Consider the following 19,553-nt stretch of genomic DNA (forward strand, 5'->3'; position numbering starts at 1 on the left):
TTTGTTGTTGTGGCTGAGTAAGATTGTATGGATGCTTTACAGTTTGTTTATCCACTAATTAGTTCAAGAATATTTGGGTTGTTTCTAGTTTTGGCAGTCACAAATAAAGCTGCTTTAACTATTCGTATTATGTATGAGCCTAAGTTTTTATTTCTCTTTCATTACTCTTGGGTAAATACCTAGGAGTCAGATTGCTGTGTTCTGTGGTAACTATAATTAACTTTATAAGAAACTGAAAATTTGCCAAAGTGGCTGTGCCATTTTTCATTTCCACTAGCCGTGTATGAGAGTTCCAGTTGCTTTGCATCCTCACTAGTACCTGATATTGTCAGTTTCCTTTAAGCCATTCTTACATGTATGCAGTGGTATCTTGTATGTGTATTTGTGTGTGTATGTTTTAAACACTGTCAAATCAGCTTTATTATTCAGAGCCGCTTTGCGGAATTCAAAGAATATGGCACTTTCATAGGTTGTTTGCAAGCATCATTCTAGAGATATGGAAGGAAGGTTTTAAGTATAAATACAGTGGATTCTGAGTTTTGCCATATGCTGCTTCTATTGGAGGGTGGTGTTTCCCAGTCTAGGGAGCACATGGCCCCCATTCTCAGGGCTGGTTAATCCCTGGGTAAAGTCACCAACCTAGGCTCTACCTGGGTTGGCATATAAGTCAGGGTATGGCTAGTAAAACATAAACTACTAGGCTTTTTAGACAGAATTAAAAAAAATAACATTCCATTTATTTAAAAGTACAGTTCTTTCCAAAGCTTTTATTTATTTTTAATGTTTGTTTATTTATTTATGTATTTATTTGTTTTGAGAGCCTAAGAGAGAGCCTGGGTGTGTATGTGTGTGAGTGGGGGAAGGGCAGAGAGATAGGAGAGAGAATCTTAAGTTTCTGACAAGCACAGAGACTGATGAGGGACTTAATCCCGTGAACTGTGAGATCATGACCCAAGCTGAAACTGACTGAGCCACCCAGGCACCCTTCTAAAGCCTTTAAATTTAGCTGATCTTATTTTTTTTAATTAAAGTATGGTTGACATAAAACATTATATTAGTTTCAAATGTACAGCATAGTGATTCAACAATTACATACACATTATGAAATGCTCACTGTGATAAGTGTAGTTACCATCTGTCAACATAAAAAGTTATTACAGTATTATTGTTTATATTCCTTATGCTGGACTTTTCATGCCTGTGACTTATTCATAACCGTAAGTTTATAACTCTTAATCCGTGTCACCTATTTTGCTTATCCCCCCTTCCCTAAAACCACTCGCACTTTTGACCCAGTTGCAGATTGAGGGTTGTCATGACTACCTGTAGGTTCAGTAATTCACTAGGACTTCCAGAATTCACTGAAAGTTGTTATATGCTGGTTATGGTTTATTTTAGTACAAGTAAAAATCAGCCAGGGAAAGAGGTGCATAGGACAGGGTCCAGGAGAGTTCCAAGTGCAGACCTTCAGTTGTCTTCTCCCAGTAGTGTTAGGTGTGTGGACAGCGCTTACTTCTCCCAGCAATGTGTGCCAACATGTAGAGTGATGCCAAATAGGGAAGTCAGATGAGACTTGGTGTGTGTTTTATTAGGGTTTGGTCATGTAGACATGATGACTTCCTGCTTTGTTGGCTATAGTCTCTAGCCCCCCCAGAGGTTGGGCTTACACTGAGTGGCCCAAAGCCCCTACACATTGTTAGCCTAGATTATCTGAGGTGGCTTATGGCCTCAGATCAACAAAAAGGCACTCTTAGTAAAGACAATTCAAGGGTTTAGAGATTACCTTACACTGACTGAGGGCAAAGGCCAGCCCTCTGTAAGGAAAAGGTTAATCATCTACTGCAGTTATGTGTTTAGAAGTGTATTGGTTAATTTCCAAATTTTTAGGATTTTGTAGATATCTTTCCTTATATATTCTACTCTAATTTTCTTGTGGCCAGAGAACATACCATGTATGATTTCAATTCTTTGTTGCATAGCCCATATTCTTGTGAATATTCTGTATGTACTTGAGAAAACTGTTTATTCTGCTATTCTGGAATGTTTTCTTTTCCAGTACATTGCAATAATTTTTGTCTTAAGATTAGAATTATTTGGTCTTTGAAAATTTTAGAGAATTTACCAGTAGATGTATGGGCTATGTTCTCCCTCCCTTTTTCTCCCACCTGGAAAACATGAATTTACTCTCTTGATTTTATTAATAGTTGTAGCTTATTCAGGTTTCTAAAAACTTGACTTGATGTAGTTTTGTAAGCTCATGTTGTTCCTATACTTTTGGAAAATCTGTGGTACTTTTTTATTTTATTTTTTTACTTTAGGGATTTCTTCTCCCTTTATTTTTCTTACACTTTCTTTGGATTAGCTCTTCTTGTCCTTTTAGCTTTTATAATTTAAACATCCTTAGTACTATTTTTACCTGTACCTCAAAGTTTCATTATTTGCATCTAATATTTAGTAATAATGCAGTAATCTAATAACGGAAATTTACAATTTCCATTGAGGTTTCTTTGAACTGTGTTTTTTTAGAAATGTGATTCTTAATTTCGAAACAGATATGGATTTTTCCTAGTTAATCTTTCTAGGTTAATTAATTACAATTACTGTGTGGCATGTATGGTAGTCCTGTACTTAAGGTTTGCATTATGGTCCAGTGTGTGGTTATATCTAGAAAATATTGGGGCGCCTGGGTCGCTCCGTCATTTGAGCATCTGAGCATTGGCTCAGGTCATGATCTCACAGTTCTTGGGATCGAGCCTGTGTAGGATTCTGCACTGACAGTGGTGAGCCAGTTGAGATTTCTCTATCCTTCTCTCTATGCCCCTCCCCCAAGCACACGTGCTCCCATTCTCTGTCTCTCCTTCTCTCTCAAATAAGTAAACTTAAAAAAAATTCCATGTGGGGCATGACTCTTGGTCTTGAGGTTGTGAGTTTGAGCTCTATGTTGGGTGTAGAGCTTACTAAAAAATTTATTCTATGTGTGCTTAAGAAGATTGTATATTCTGTGTTTTTTGAGTGCAGTGTTCTAGATGTGTCCATTCAATCAAATTTGTTCTGTTGAAATCTTCTGATTCCTGATTTTTAAGTCTCTGATTTATTGCTGAGAGAAGTGTGTTAAAAATATTTCGCTTGGTGATTAATTTGACAGTTTCTTTCTATAGATATGCCTATTTTGCTTTATGTGCATTGAAGCAGTGTTTTGAAATAGAGGTAAGATAAAGACTTTTCTTCCTAATGTGCTTATACCATTATTTATTGACTTAGTTGCTGCTAATGCAGTTTGCCCCAGAGTTTTGTTAGGTATTGCTTGCCATATCCACTTTTCTCAGGTAAGTTTTTGCCTCATTTATATAGTGTTCCATCTTGTTACTTTTTGTGTGTTTATATTTTCTAGATGTTTCTTTTTTAAGTAGCATATAGTTGCAGTTTTTGGGTTGATTTTAAATCCATTGTTAAAGTTTGTCTTCTACTGAAGCTTTTTAAAAAAATTTTTTTAAAAATGCTTTTATTTATTTTTGAGAGAGACAGAACACAAGTGTGGGGTCAGGGACAGAGAGGGAGGGAGACCACAGAATCCAAAGCAGTCTCCAGGCTCTGGACTGTCAGCACAGAGCCTGATGTGGGACTCGAATTCATGAGCCGTGAGACCATGGCCTGAGCTGAAGTCTGACTGAGCCACCCAGGCACCATCTACTGAAGCTTTTTAAAGTCCTTTTACAACTTGTGCTTATTGTGGTTGCTCATGTATTTGGATTCATAGCTGACATTTTATTTTGAGTTTTCTATTCTGCCCATTTCTTTTCTCTTCTTGTCTTTCATATCGATTATATTTTGTCATTCAGTTTCTTCCATCTGCAAATTTGCAGTCTTTTGAGAATTTTAAAAATTTTATTTTTTTGAGAATTCTTAAAATTCTAGGATTTTTTTGACATGTATACTTATGAAATCCTTAGTATACTTTATCTCTGCTTATTATCCCTTTGTCTTATATATGTCATTATCATGAGTTTAAGTTCTCCTGCATTGTTTCCAGCCCACAAGACATTATTTTTAAAATTGAGGTAAAAAAAATAACATAATAATTATGGTATGCCTACTATATATACAAGCTAATCAATAGAATATTACCAGTACAGATTGCTGTCCATACTGGTTGCCTCCTTGCTTGCACCATACATCATACTTAATTCTTTAATTGTTTTTGGGGTTGTGAAGTAGTGTGAGACTCTAAAGAGAACCCCCCTCTCCACCATGAGTTTTAAAAATATACACTAGATTTTCAATTTGATAAATTTTGAGAGTTAGATTAGAAATTAATTCCTAGTCTGGTCCCATTTTCTTTTTGTCAGTTATTTCAATTTAAGGAAAAAGTTTATTTTGTAGCTTTCAAATGATTTTGTCCTTCTTCTTTTCTACCTGCTTTCCATCTCTGGTAGATTAATGAATGCCTATTGAAATGCCTACTGAGGGGCGCCTGGGTGGCTCAGTCAGTTAAGCGTCCGACTTTGGCTCAGGTCATGATCTCATGGTCCATGAGTTCAAGCCCCACATTGGGCTCTGTGCTGACAGCTCAGAGCCTGGAGCCTGCTTCAGATTCTGTGTCTCCCTCTCTCTCTGCCCCTCCCCTGTTCATGCTCTGTCTCTCTCTGTCTCAAAAATAAATAAAACATTAAAAAAAATTTTTTTTAAATGCCTACTGAAATGTACTCTTCGGTTTTTTTAAGTAGTATTTATATAGAACTTAATAGCAAATTAATATCTTACCTGTTGCTTTATATTCTTCTGGTAACTAAATCGTTGTGAAGTCATCCTATTTAAAATACGTGTTTCTGATGTTTTAAAAAGTGAGTATTAAATGACTGTTTCTCTTTTGTTTTTTTCTGTGATTACCTTGAAGTTTTTTCTTTGACTTGTTTGATTCCAGGGTGAAGTTGGAAGTAACTAATTCTTGCTTTTTGGTCCTAGTTAGTATCCAGGTAGCTCTAAAATTAGCACCATTATCAGAAGACTGGAGATTTTCTAGCTACTATTTCATTCTGAGTTTTGGAGTCTCAGAAAAAAATGGAGTCTATAGTTTTGTCGAAGAATCTTAATGCTCCCCCCTTTCCCCCCCACAAACAGTAGGTCTACTGTGGGTGTCTGATTAAGATTGCAGACTTTTCTCTGTTGATTTATGTGGATTTGAAAAAGAGTAAAAAGTGATGGCTTTTTATTTTCAGGAGTGTTTAAACATTTGGAAGTATACCAGTTTTCCCAGGTGAAATCTCAGCATTATTAATTGGTTTCGAGTAATGCAGTTTTCTTAAAGCCACGATGACTTCTCCTATTTGACTGGACCTACTTGAAGGACAAAACAAAAAATTTATGATTATTTTAAAAAACATTAGTTTTGTGGGGCACCAGAGTGGTTCAGTCAGTTAAGTGTCTGATTCCTGATTTTGGTTCAGGTTGTGTCCCAGGTTGTGTTATGGGATTGAGCCATGTGTTGGGCTCTGAGCTGAGCATGGAGCCTAGTTGGGACTGTGTACCTCTCTCCCTTTGCCCCTCTCTCGCGCGTGTGCTCGCTGTTTGTCTGTCTCTCTCTAAAATAAAAACAACAACAACAAGAAAGCATTAGTTTTGTGATCTTTTCACACTTTATTAAGAATAGCTAATGGTTGATGTAAGTCACCCAGTGTCAAAGTAATACAGTGTCAAAGTGACTGCACTATTTATATTGTGTATATTTTTATGAAAATTTGTAGGTAAGTTAACATAATGCCTCTTTTACCACTTTTGCAGAATTTTCTAAACTGAGAATACAAGCATTTAAAGGATATTTAATTATATTCATTTGTTCATATCTTATAAGTAAAATGAGACTCTGGTGTGTATAATATATTGAGTGAAGAAGCAAACTAAAACATCACTGAGGGTTACCACTAAATATTTATATAGTAAAGAATTGGATACTAAAAGCTTGAAAATTTGTAATAGAAGTTTGACAGTCTATTTTTTTTATTTTTTTTTATTTTTTATTTTTTAATATATGAAATTTACTGTCAAATTGGTTTCCATACAACACCCAGTGCTCATCCCAAAAGGTGCCCTCCTCAATACCCATCACCCACCCTTCCCTCCCTCCCACCCCCCATCAACCCTCAGTTTGTTCTCAGTTTTTAACAGTCTCTTATGCTTTGGCTCTCTCCCACTCTAACCTCTTTTTTTTTTTTTTTCCCTTCCCCTCCCCCATGGGTTTCTGTTACGTTTCTCAGGATCCACATAAGAGTGAAACCATATGGTATCTGTCTTTCTCTGTATGGCTTATTTCACTTAGCATCACACTCTCCAGTTCCATCCACGTTGCTACAAAAGGCCATATTTCATTTTTTCTCATTGCCACGTAGTATTCCATTGTGTATATAAACCACAATTTCTTTATCCATTCATCAGTTGATGGACATTTAGGCTCTTTCCATAATTTGGCTATTGTTGAAAGTGCTGCTATAAACATTGGGGTACAAGTGCCCCTATGCATCAGTACTCCTGTATCCCTTGGATAAATTCCTAGCAGTGCTATTGCTGGGTCATAGGGTAGGTCTATTTTTAATTTTCTGAGGAACCTCCACACTGCTTTCCAGAGCGGCTACACCAATTTGCATTCCCACCAACAGTGCAAGAGGGTTCCTGTTTCTCCACATCCTCTCCAGCATCTATAGTCTCCTGATTTCTTCATTTTGGCCACTCTGTTGACAGTCTATTTTTATCTTCACAGATCTTTGGATATTTATACTCAGTAAAATTTAAGCAGTAATTGTGAAATCTAAAAATTCTACTTCTCAAGTTATAAAATTTTTGAGGAAAATATGGAAGACTGTTGTGTGGGAAGTAATTTATTTGGTGCTTTGCTTCCTAATATGATCTTCCATAGCTTTAAGAGCTAATTATTAACTAATATTTAGGGCCAACTGGTTAGTGAGTTAAATACATTAACACCACTGTAAAAGAACAGAGTGCTAAGGACAAACAGATGCTTCAGAAAGTCGGATTCTTCTTCACTAGTTTTGAGCCCTAAGTGAATTAGAATTCCTTGAGGATCTTTTATTGTTATTTATTTTTTGCTGGAGAGTATTTAATGTGGATGCTCAAGGCCTGGGCAGAGTGGGGAGTGCTCTGGAATTAGGCAGACAGGCAAGGTGGGTGGTTTGCAAGTCCACACCTGACCCCAGGAGAGGATGCTTGGGTGGTGGGGGCTGGCCCAGGCATGCCAAGGGGAGTACCAGAAGGATGGCCCAGGCAGGCAGACTCACCAGGGGACTCGCAGGCCAGCCCATGAGAAGGTATCTAACCCAGGTGGTGAGTGCCCAGGCCAGAACATAACCCAGGGAGGCAGGGTTGTAGCTGGTTGGTGGCTCCCAGAGCCTAGGAACTGGCATTGTTAGGGACCTTCCTGAGCTGCTGCTGGAATGCAAGGCATATCTGCTGGGTGGACTCAAGCAGCTTCTGGAGGCAGGCATGGAGGGGGTCATTTTTCTCCTCCTAAGTGGTCCAGACAGGAGTTGATCTGGTCCATCATGGAGTTGATGGCAGCATGTTCTGCTTCCCAGAAGCCACCATCCTTGCCTTTTGTGCCTGCCTCCATCGGCATGCCCAGGTCCCTGTTGGGGCCTGACATTGTGCTATGATGGAATGCTGTGTTGGGTGAAAGGTCAAGGTGCTTTTAGACAATATTGATGCTTGGGTCCCAACCCAGACCAATTTAATCAGAATCTCTGATGGAAGAGCCGAAGTTATTGATATTTTTAAGAGTTTCTTTTTTTCTTTTCCTGATATTTTTAAGAGTTTCTGAAGTAAGTCATTCCCAAATGCTGCTGGGATTGAAAATTTATGCTTTTGGTATTTCATCCTGGTGGTGGTGATGGTGGCATCGTCATCATCATTAGTGTGTGTGTATATGTGTGGAGGAGGGAGCACAGTCTAAGAAACACTATGTTAAAGAAAACTTGTATTAGTCTGTTCAGGCTTTTATAACAAAATACCATTACTGGTGACTTAAAAATAGCAGAAATTTATTTCCCTCAGTTCTGGAGGTTGGAAGATCCAAGATCAAGGTGCTGGCAGATTTGGTGTCTGCTGAGGGCCTGCTTTCTAGATGGCTGTTTTTCACTGAAACCTCACAAAGTAGAAGAGACAGGGGAGCTTTCTTGGGCCGTATTAGTAAGGGCAGTAATCCTATTTATGAGGGCTCTACCCTAGTGACTATTTACCCCCAGAAGCCCTACCTCCTAATACCATCACATTGAGAGTTGAGATTGCAACATACGAGTTTTAAGGGGGACAGACTTTCAGACCATAGCATAATTGCTATATTTACAATTCTAGGACTGATGATTGGGTTTTGAAGTTACGAAAGTGTGAATAAATCAGACAGTTTAGCTGAGTTTTCTTCCTTTAACAGTTCATTGTTTCATTGTTTATGGTGACATAAATACCAAGTTTTATTTATATATTAAAAAAATTTTTTTTTAACGTTTATTTATTTTTGAGACAGAGAGAGACAGAGCATGAACAGGGGAGGGTCAGAGAGAGAGAGGGAGACACAGAATCTGAAACAGGCTCCAGGCTCTGAGCTGTCAGCACAGAGCCTGATGCGGGGCTCGAACTCACAGACCTCGAGATCATGACCTGAGCTGAAGTCGGACGCCCAACCAACTGAGCCACCCAGGCGCCCCACAAGTTTTAATGTTAAGTTGGCTTTTCTGTCACAGATTGTTCTCTTTATATCAGTTTTCATCAAGATACTGTTTTAGGTAAGACCACAGATGGAAGGTTCAGGATGTGATTTCCCTGGTGGTTCTCTGCCAGTCATTCTCATGGATGTTGACATTGGCCCTTATGAGAGGAGTCCCGGTAGATTGAAGGAAGAGCTGTGAGACTTTTGAAAACACGCCATTTGTAACATGTTGCGAATGGGGGTAGTTATATGAGGCCTTGTTGGGAGAAGAGTTGAAGTGACCGTCTAAACTTTAAAGTGATGCTTTTGTTTGGATCTAAAAATTGATGTTCATGTTCACAGTTTATTTTTATTTTTAGAGAGCAAGCGAGTGGCGGAGAGGGGCAACGGGAGAGAGAATCTAAAGCAGGCTCCATGCCCAGTGTGAAACTGGACACAGGGCTCAATCCCACGACCCTGGGATCATCACCTGAGCCAAAAGCAAGAGTTGGACGCTCAACCGACTGAGCCACCCAGGCATCCCCATCATTTTAAGTAACAGAAGTCCCTGTGATTTAAACAGAAAAAGTATTTTTAAAGAGGTTATTGGGTTACTCCTAATAATATTGAGTTATTTCCTAAATGGTAGGAGAACCAGCCTTCGAATCTGTAGCCAGGAACAATGCTACAAATCATACCACAGATGTGATCCAGTGATAGCACTGGATGTTAGGTAGCATATTTGCCACTATTTGTACTCTCACTGACATGAGGCAACAGATATTCCTAAAATTGCTGCTAGTTCTTTTTGCAAAAGTGGATTAAAGAAGGCTGAATTAATTCAAACTGGATTTAATTTTCTTTTGGTATTGCCCCCAACCTCACCAGCATGGATTGCTTGTGGTCCTTGCTGTGCTGCTCTGCTGTTGCTTCCTTCTTCTCTGTCTCCTCTTCCTCCTTTTCTTGGTTTGTCTGACTGGCAAAACCCAAATCTTATGCACCTGTCCCACTTGCAAGGGAGGTTCGGAAAGCAAATAGCTGCTGCTTTCAGTTTCTTTAGTTTCAAGTGATTCTGTCTCATAAAGTGGAAGATTCTTTAAGCATAGGAAGGTAGATACTAGATGGCCCCCTCAGATGCCAGGTATCCATGGCAGACATTTTGTAAGTGAATGATCATAGGATTTGTGGCTATCTTTGCCATGATTTGAGTATTGGTTCTACTTTCCCCCCTTTTTAATGTTGAAAGAGTGAATGAGGTATGATGGTGGACATATAGGAAGAAGAGAGTTAATAGAACTATAAGTTTTGTAACTGGAATGGGCCCCAGGAAAAATCTAAGCCAATCTAAAAAAGAAAATACCAATTATAAGAGTTAATGTTCTTTAGGTAGATGTCGTTCTCTGAGAAGTCATCTTGACTCCTAATAATGAAACCGATTTTTACCCCCATTAGTCCTCATGAGAAAGCTGCTATATAATGTAATGAACAATACCATTATAATACCCACAAGTCATAGATTTCTTTGGCATTTATCCCTGTTGCATCAGGGCAAAGTGCAATTTTGTAAAAGCAGGTAAGGTAAGCTGGAGAGGTGAACTGAGAAAATATTCAAGGGTAAAGGCAAGATTCTCCTCAAAAACTAATTTTGGGATTCCTGTAATCGATACTAATTAAAGGCGTGACTGAAGTAATTTTACCTTGAAAACATAAATTCTCTCCACCAAGCCATTAAAAAAAAAGTCCATGAAACTATCTCTGTATAACTTCTGGTTTTGAGCGATGGGATATTCTAGTATACCCTCTAATGTGACCTTGTAGCAAAATGTGTCTTGAGTAGACTAATTATATGGGTTTATTAGGTATAAACCAGTTTTAAATTTAGTGGAGATATTGTTGCAGTAAAGTGTTACACGTATTTCTATATCAGTCTGTACAGTAGGGGAACAAAGGAGAGAGTATTCAGTTTTATTTTGGGGGCTATTTCAGATTGACCTTTTCTAGCTGAGCAGTTGTTTTCCAGAGGGACAAGGTATGGAAATGGGTAATAGTTTTTAGTCAGTAGGAACACTGTGTGCCAGACTCTTTCATGCTGTTGCACGTTCAAGGAATAGCAAACAGCTTGTAACTGGAACATAGTAGAAGAATAATGATATTTGTTAAAATAAAATTCTGCCTTTATTTTTTAAGGTTATGGTTTCTGTAATACACACATACACAATGTCCCAAGAGCAGGTGAATGAAAACCATTATTAAGCATTTGAGTGCTGACTGTACATACTCTTGCCATTATATTAGATTGTTTTGTGATGGGGGTTACAGTAATAAGTAAGGCAAGGACCTGGAATATAGAGGGGTGGGAAATGTGTGAAGAGCCCTAATATTTTGTGTATTTGATGTACAGGGGATATTGAAATGTACAGGGAGAGTGTGCTTGAGGGAGTCATGAAATTCTTCACCAAATATCACTAATGGTGACATTTGAACTCTTCTGAAGAATCAGGATATTTATGACAGTATAGAAGGAGGAGAGAGACATTCTAGACAGTATATCCTCTATTATATTTAAAGGACCTCAAAATGCATCACCTATGATTTCTTCAGAAAGGATTGTAGACAATAGCAATTTGGGAAAATGCATAACTTGGAGATATTGGGGGTTTGGTTCCATACTACGGCCATAAAGTGAATATCACAGTGAAGTGAGTCAAGTGAACTTTTAGGTTTGCCAGTACATATAAAAGTTATATTTACACTATACTGTGGTCTATTACTGTATACTGTAGTCTGTTAAGTGTGCAATAGCATTATGTCTAAACAATGTATATACCTTAATTAAAAAATACTGCTAAAAATGCATACCATTATTTGAGCTTACAAAGTGAGTGATGATCACAGATCACCGTAACAAATATAATAGTGATGAAAAGTTGAAATATTGGGAGAATTACTAAAGTGTGACGGAGACATGACGTGAGAAAGTGCTGTTGGAAAATGGTTCTGATGGACTTTCTTGATAAAGTCTTGTCACAAACCTTCAATTTGTAAAAACAAAACAAAACAAAAAAACATAGTATCTGTGAAACGCAATTTAACAAGGTATGCCTGTACTATAGTTAGCATTTTGTTTGATAATAGGGAATTAAATGGATTTAGTATGTTATTTATTTCCAGGTTTATAAACTTTATCTTCTTAGAGTGGTATATTAGTATTATTTCTGAATTAAATTTATTCTTTATATTATGTCCAACTTTTTGAAATTAGTCAACTAGACTGTTTAAGGATCATTCTTAGCAACCTAATTTTCTCCAGGATAACCAGTTTATATATGTAGAATTCCATTATGATGAATATTATCACAGCAAAGAGTCTAATAGAGCCATCCCCATGTTCCTTCTTGTCCCTCAATAGTAGAATCTTTTTCATATGGTTACTGTACATTCTCTTTAAAAAAAAAAAAACAACTCTAAAATGAATGCTTTCACTGTCTTTTGTCAATCACCACTTATTGTTAAAATGTGATACAAACACAGTCAAGTAGAGGGGAAGCATGGAATTATAGCCGACTTCTTCACAGTTCTTTTTTTTCTTTGTAGTTCTATCAGGAAACATATCCTTGAATTCTCCAACCTCCACTTCACTTAAAAGCCTAATTTACTAACCAAAGTAAGATGGAACTGGTGCAGGGGTCAGGAAGAGGAAGAGTGTATGAATTTCGCATGATACTTTTTTTTTTTCACTTTCATTAGAGTAGTCAAAATTTTTTTCACTGGTTGTAAAATTTCACCTTCTATATGTCACATTATGTTCTTAGAATGTGGCATGACTCATACACTTTGGGGCTGGTTTGGTTTCATATGCAGCTTTTTATTGCAGTTTCTTTTGCCCTATTCCTATAGCCCAACTTTTTATTTTACTAAGTAAGACCCTTTTTATTTTATTTACCTTTTCTGCCCAACTCTCCTAATTTTTGCACTAATTTTTCTTTTACTCTGTTGAGTGGTTCCATGGTTGTAGAAGGAAAAACAATGAGATAAAGATGCTCATTTCATCCTTCTCTGAAGTCATCATGCTGCCCCCTAAACTCTGTCTCTATTCCGTTTTGTTGAATGACACCAATGTGGACTCGTGCACATTTGCCAGCTCTTGAGAGCCATCCTGCTCTATCATTTATCTTTCTTCTCCCACATTGTTCCATCTTTCCACTTTTGTTTTCATCAGTTCTCATTTGGAATATTTCAGAAGTTTTGTGCTTTGCTTTTCTTTCTTGAATTTCTTCACCTTATCACCAGTGATTAAAACGATAATCTTACTGCTTTAATTTTCTGTTTAGAGTCTAAAATACCTTTGCATCACCTATAGGTCATGCAGTTCAAGCTTCTTTGCACATCAGAATAGGTCCCTTCTGTGGGATTTCTTTTGTTGGCAGGTGTTCCCCTCAATCCACTACATTCTGCAGCTCTACTGATCTTGCTCTTTATTGAATGTGTCATGACTTCTGATGTCTTTTGCATATGCTCTGTCTTCCTGGAATGCTGTTTCTCATTTTGAGAACTGCCTAAATAAAAGTACTGTTCCTCTGGTAAGCTTTTATTGACAACTGTTAACATTTACTACCTTGATTAAGTATCACTTCCTTGTACTCTCTTAGCACCCTGTTCATACATCTCCTGCTACGTTTATCACTCCTTGCCTAGATGCAGGTTTCATAGGAGCAGTTGTTTTGCCTTGCTTATTTTTGTATTTATGTCAAGGATGATGCTTAGCTCCTAATAGGTGCTTAGTACATTTTTAAAAATTGAATAATATCTTGGTAATTTTTAAAATACTTCTGTGTTTTTCTACTTCCTGTGGCTCTTTCTCTTTCTATATTAAACTTGTAGTGAGTTTTTAACTTAAATGTTAATCAGGTAACATAGGGAAATTTTAGTATTTATAGATGAAATTTATTACTTTACATTTTAAATATTTGAACAAATGAAGGTATTGGCAAGATTTACTTCTAAATTTTTATCAAATTTTCATCTTGACAAATGTCTCATTTTCACTTGTATTTGAAGCTTTTAACCTTGAAGTAACATGACTTGATATATTTTTTACTATTAAATAGTGTGAGAATTATCTATTAGCTTTGATAAGCAGTGGCATACAAATAATTTTATTACTAAAATTCTAATTGAGCTAATTTATTAACAACTTTTTAAAAAATATAATTTGTTATCAAGTTGGCTAGCATACAGTGTATACAGTGTGCTCTTAGTTTTGGGAGCTTCCATACTATACCCAGTGCTCATCCCAACAAGTGCCCTCCTCAATGCCCATCACCCATTTTCCCCTCTCCACACCCCTCCCCCCGCCGCCCCACCAACCCTCAGTTCGTTCTGTGTATTTAAGAGTCTCTTACGGTTTGCCTCCCTCCCTCTCTGTTTGTAACATTTTTTTTCCCCTTCCTTTCCCCCATGGTCTTCTGGTAGGTTTCTCAAGTTCCACATATGAGTGAGAACACACGATATCTGTCTTTCTGTGACTGACTTATTTCACTTGGCATAATACCCTCCAGTTCCATCCACGTTGCTACAAATGGCAGGATTTCATTCTTTCTCATTGCTAAGTAGTATTCTATTGTATATATAAACCACATCTTCTTTATCCGTTCATCAGTTGATGGACATTTAGGCTCTTTCCATAATTTGGCTATTGTTCAAAGTGCTGCTAAAAACATTGGGGTACCTGTGCCCTTATGCATCAGCACTCCTGAATCCTTTGGATAAATTCCTAGCAGTGCTATTCCTGGGTCAGAGGGTAGGTCTCTTTTTAATTTTTTTGAGGAATCTCCACACTGTTTTCCAGAGTGGCTATACCAGTTTGAATTCCCATCAACAGTGCAGGAGGGTTCCTGTTTCTACACATCCTTGCCAGCATCTGTTGTTTCCTGAATTGTTAATTGTAGCCACTCTGATTGGTGTGAGGTGGTATCTCAGTGTGGTTTGGATTTGTATTTCCCTGATGGTAAATGATGTTGAGCAGCTTTTCATGTGTCTGTTGGCCATCTGGATGTCTTCTTTGGAGAAGCATCTATTCATGTCTTCTGCCCATTTCTTCACTGGATTATTTGTTTTTTGGGTGTTGAGTTTGGTAAGTTCTTTATTAGATTTTGGATACTAACTCTTATCCGATATTTCATTTGCAAATATCTTCTCCCATTCTGTCGGTTGCCTTTTAGTTTTGTTGAATGTTTCCTTTGCAGTGCAGAAACTTTTTACTTGATGAGGTTCCGAAATTCATTTTTGCTTTTAATTCCATTGCCTCTGGAGATATGTTGAGCAAGAAATCACTGAGGGTGAGGTCAAAGAGGTTGTTGCCTGTTTTCTCCTCTAGGGTTTTGATGGTTTCCTGTGTCATATTTAGGTCTTTCATCCATTTTGAGTTTATTTTTGTGTATAGTGTAAGAAAGTGGTCTAATTTCATTTTTCTACATGTTGCTGTCCAGTTCTCCCAGCACCGTTTGCTAAAGAGACTGTCTTTTTTCCATTGAATACTCTTTCCTGCTTTGTCAAAGATTAGTTGGCCATGCATTTGTAGGTACGATTCTGGGTTCTCTGTTCTATTCCATTGGTCTATGTATGTGTTTTTGTGCCAGTACCATATCGTCTTCATGATTACAGCTTTGTAGTAGAGGCTAAAGTCCGGGATCATGATACCTCCTGCTTTGGTTTTCTTTTTCAATATTACTTTGACTATTCGGGGTCTTTTCTGGTTCCATACAAATTTTAGGATTGTTTATTCTAGCTTTGAGAAGAATGCTGGTGCTATTTTGATTGGGATTACACTGAATGTGTGGATTGCTTTGGGTAGTATTGACGTTTTAACAGTATTCTTCCAGTCCATGAGCATGGAACGTTTTTCCATTTCTTTGTGTCTTCTTCAATTTCGTTCATAAGTTTTCTGTAGTTTTCAGCATACATCTTTGGCTAGGTTTATTCTTAGATATTTTCTGGTTCTTGGCCCAGTTGTAAATGGGACTAATGTCTTGATTTCTCTTTCTGGTGCTTCATTATTGATGTATAGAAATGCAACTGATTTCTGTATATTGATTTTGTATCCTGTGACTTTGCTGAATTCTTGTATCAGTTCTAGCAGCTTTTGGTGGAGTCTTTTGGGTTTTCCATGTAGGGTATCATGTCATCTGCGAAAAGTGAAAGTTTGACTACTTCTTTGCCAATTTGGATGCCTTTTATTTCATTTTGTTGTCTGATTACTGAGGCTAGGACTTCCAACACTATGTTAAACAACAGTAGTGAGAGTGGACATCCCTGTCGTGTTCCTGATCTCAGGGGGAAAGCTCTCAGTTTTTCCCCATTGAGGATGATATTAGCTGTCGGCCTTTCATATATGGCTTTTATGATGTTAGGTATGTTCTTTTTATCCCTGCTTTCTTGAGGGTTTTTATTGAGAGAGGGTACTATATTTTGTCAAATGCTTTTTCTGCATCTATTGACAGGATCGAATGGTCCTTATTCTTTATTTTATTAATGTGATGTATCACATTGATTGATTTGCAAATATTGAAGCAGCCCTGCAGCCCAGGAATGAATCCCACTTGATCATGGTGAATAATTCTTTTTATATACCGTTGCATTCAATTTGCTAGTATCTTGTTGAGAATTTTTACATCCATGTTCATCAGGGATATTGGCCTGTAATTCTCCTTTTTAGTGGGGTCTCTGTCTGGTTTGGGAATCAAGGTAATGCTGCCTTCAGAGAATGAGTCCGGAAGTTTTCCTTCCGTTTCTGTTTTTTTGGAACAGCTTGAGAAGGAAAGGTATTAATGTCTGGTAGAATTCCCCTGGTAAGCCATCTGGCCCAGAACTCTTACTTGTTGGGAGATTTTTGATTACTGATTCAATTTCTTCACTAGCTAGGTTTCATAGCATTGTGATTTGAAAATGTGCATGGTATGATCTCATTTCTTTTATATTTATTGAGGGCTGTTTTGTGACCCAGTATGTGCTCTATCTTGGAGAATGTTCCATGTGCAGTAGAGAAAATGTGTATTCTGCTTTTGGATGAAAAGTTCTGAATATATCTGTCAAGTCCATCTGGTCCAGTGTATCATTCAGGGCCACTGTTTCTTTATTGATATTCTGTCTAGATGATCTGTCCATTGTTGTAAGTGGAGTATTAAAGTCCCCTGCAATTACCACATTCTTACCAATAAGATTGCTGATGTTATTGTTATATATATTTGGATGCTTCTGAATTCGGTGCATAGCTCTTCTTGATGGATAATTGTTAGCTCTTCTTGATGGATAGACCCTGTAATTATGATATAATGCCCTTCTTCATCTCTTGTTACAGCCTTTAGTTTAAAATCTAGTTTGTCTGAAAAAAGTATGGCTACTCCAGCTTTCTTTTGACTTGCATGATAGGTGGTTCTCCATCCCCTCACTTCAATCTGAAGGTGTCCTCAAGTCTAAAATGGGTCTCTTGTAAGACAGCAAGTAGATGGATGGTTTTTGTTGTTGTTTTTTTAATCCATTCTGATACCCTGTGTCTTTAGATTGGAGCATTTAGTCCATTTACATTTAGCATTTTTATTGAAAGATAGGGATTTAGTGTCATTGTGTTATCTGTAGGTTTCATGCTTGTGGTAATGTCCCTGGTCCTTTGTAGTCTTTGCAACATTCCACTCACGGAGTCCCCTTTAGGATCTCTTATAGGGCTGGTTTAGTGGTGATGAACTCCTTCAGTTTTTGTTTGGGAAAACCTTTATCTCTCCTATTCTGAATGACAGCTTTGCTGGATAAAGGATTCTTGGCTGCATATTTTTCCTATTCAGCACATTGAATATTTCCTGCCACTCCCTCCTGACCTGCCAAATTTTAGTAGATAGGTCTGCTACTACCCTTGATGCATCTACCCTTGTAGGTTAAGGCCCATGTGTCCCTAGCTGCTTTCAGAATTTGCCAGTTCAAGTACACTTTCCGCCCCTTTCTCTCTGTCTTCTTCTGGAACTCCTGTTATATGGATATTATTTCATTTCATTGAATCACTTAGTTCTCTTATTCTCCCCTCGTGGTCTAGAATTTTATCTCTCTTTTTCTCAGCTTCATCTTTTTCCATAATTTTATCTTCTATTTCACTTATTCTCTTCTCTGCCTCTTCAATCCTCACTGTTACTGCCTCCAGTTTATTTTGCACCTCATTTACAGTATTTTTTAATTCATCATGACTACTTTTTAGTTCCTTGATCTCTGCAGCAATAGATTCTCTGCTGTCTTCTATGCTTTTTTCCAAGCCCAGAGATTAATCTTATGACTATTATTCTAAATTCTTGTTCACTTATATTGTTTATATCTATTTTCACCAATTCTTTAGCTGTCATTTCTTCCTGGAATTTCTTTTGAGGAGAATTCTTCCATTTCGTCATTTTGACTAGTTTTCTGTCCTTTATGTGTTTTAAAAACTTGTTATGTGTCCTGCACCTGTGAGCAGTACTGTATCAAAAAGGGGTCATACACTGTCTGGGGCCTGGCCCTTCAGGAAGTGTTTTTTGGAGTGTGTTGTGTGCTCTCTGTTGTTGTGATTCTGATTGCTGTATCTCCCTACTCATAGTGATTGTTTTGGACCCTCCACCAGGTGTGCTTTGATTTGTTCATTGAAGTAACCTTGGAAGAAAAAATTAAAAAAAAAAAAAAAGAAAAGCGGGGGGTGGCGGTGGTGGTGGTAGTGGTAGAAGAATCCTTAACCCATACAAAGAGAGAAATGACAGGAGTGGGGAAAAATAAAAGAAAATTGATTGGGCAGAGAAACTATGCAGTTTAATCCAGAGAGAGGGAGAGGAAAATAAAGAAGGAGATACAGAACAGGTGTAAAGAGAATAGATTAAATATGTCTTCTTAAACAAACCAACAATCAGAATAACCAGACTAGAAGAGGGAAAAAAGAAAGAGAAAGGGAAGGAAAAAAAAATATACACACACACACGTGTGTGTGTGTGTGTGTGTGTGTACACATAAAATAAGAATTGACCAAGAATTAAATCAGAAAATGCAAAACCTCTGGGTGCCTTGGATCCACTGGCAGCGCTGGTCTGGAGGAGAGGCTGTCTGGTTGGTTAGCGTCAGTTGCAGGTAGATGTGCAGTTACCAGGTGTGGAGGGGCGTGGTTTGGTATAGGTGGGTCCCCCCTCCACTGTGGGCTGCTGTCCATTCCCTGAAGCCCCACCTTGTTGGTGATGTGGAGAAAAATGGCGGCATCCCAGACCAGGTACCCTAAACCACTCTGTTCAGGCCATTAGTGGGCTGTTTTTTGTTTTTTCTTTTTCCCTTCCCTCCACAGTCTCCTATGCCTCCCTGGGGCTTGTGTGGGGTTCAAACCCAGATGTCTTCAGGGGTCCCGCTCCACGCTCCCAATGCCAGGGGAGAACCACTCTGCCCCACCAATGGATGACCTCCTCACAGCGCTGTGCGGGTGCTAGCGAGGCGGTTTGTCCTGCTCCCCTGACTCCCTTGCCTCCCTTGCCTCCCTTGCCTCCCTGGCTCTGGATTGGGATTCAAACCTCTTAAAGGGTCCCAGTCCACGTGCCAGGTTTCAGGGAAGTGCCTTCTGCCCTGCCCATAAATGGCCTCTGGCTTGGGTGCAGGCAGTCTTTGTTTTTTGAACGGTTATATATCTTCTTCCCATAGCACTCGAAGGAGGGGATTGCTTTCTCCCTCTATGCCTCTGAACTAGTTACCGATCCTGGGGCTGGCTCCCTTCCTCCCCAGGTGCGTGAACAGGGCAGCCGGCCCGTGTGGAGAAAGCCCTGCAGTTAGAAATTGGATCTTTTTCTGTTTTTTTCCGATCCCAGTCAGTGGTTTTTCT

General features: G+C 38.3%; 1 protein-coding gene and 1 pseudogene across 2 annotated transcripts in view; one reads left to right on the forward strand and one right to left on the reverse strand.

Moving 5' to 3' along the window:
- Nucleotides 1-19,553, forward strand: part of LRP6 (LDL receptor related protein 6) — a 177,932-nt gene that overhangs the window by 48,218 nt on the left and 110,161 nt on the right. The gene's annotated exons all lie outside the window — the stretch shown is intronic.
- LOC128774911 (bublin coiled-coil protein-like) lies at nt 7,399-7,651 on the reverse strand (annotated as a pseudogene).

Source organism: Panthera pardus, unplaced genomic scaffold (genome assembly GCF_024362965.1).
Source record: "Panthera pardus isolate Hobbes unplaced genomic scaffold, ASM2436296v1 HiC_scaffold_6, whole genome shotgun sequence".
NCBI lineage: Eukaryota > Metazoa > Chordata > Mammalia > Carnivora > Felidae > Panthera > Panthera pardus.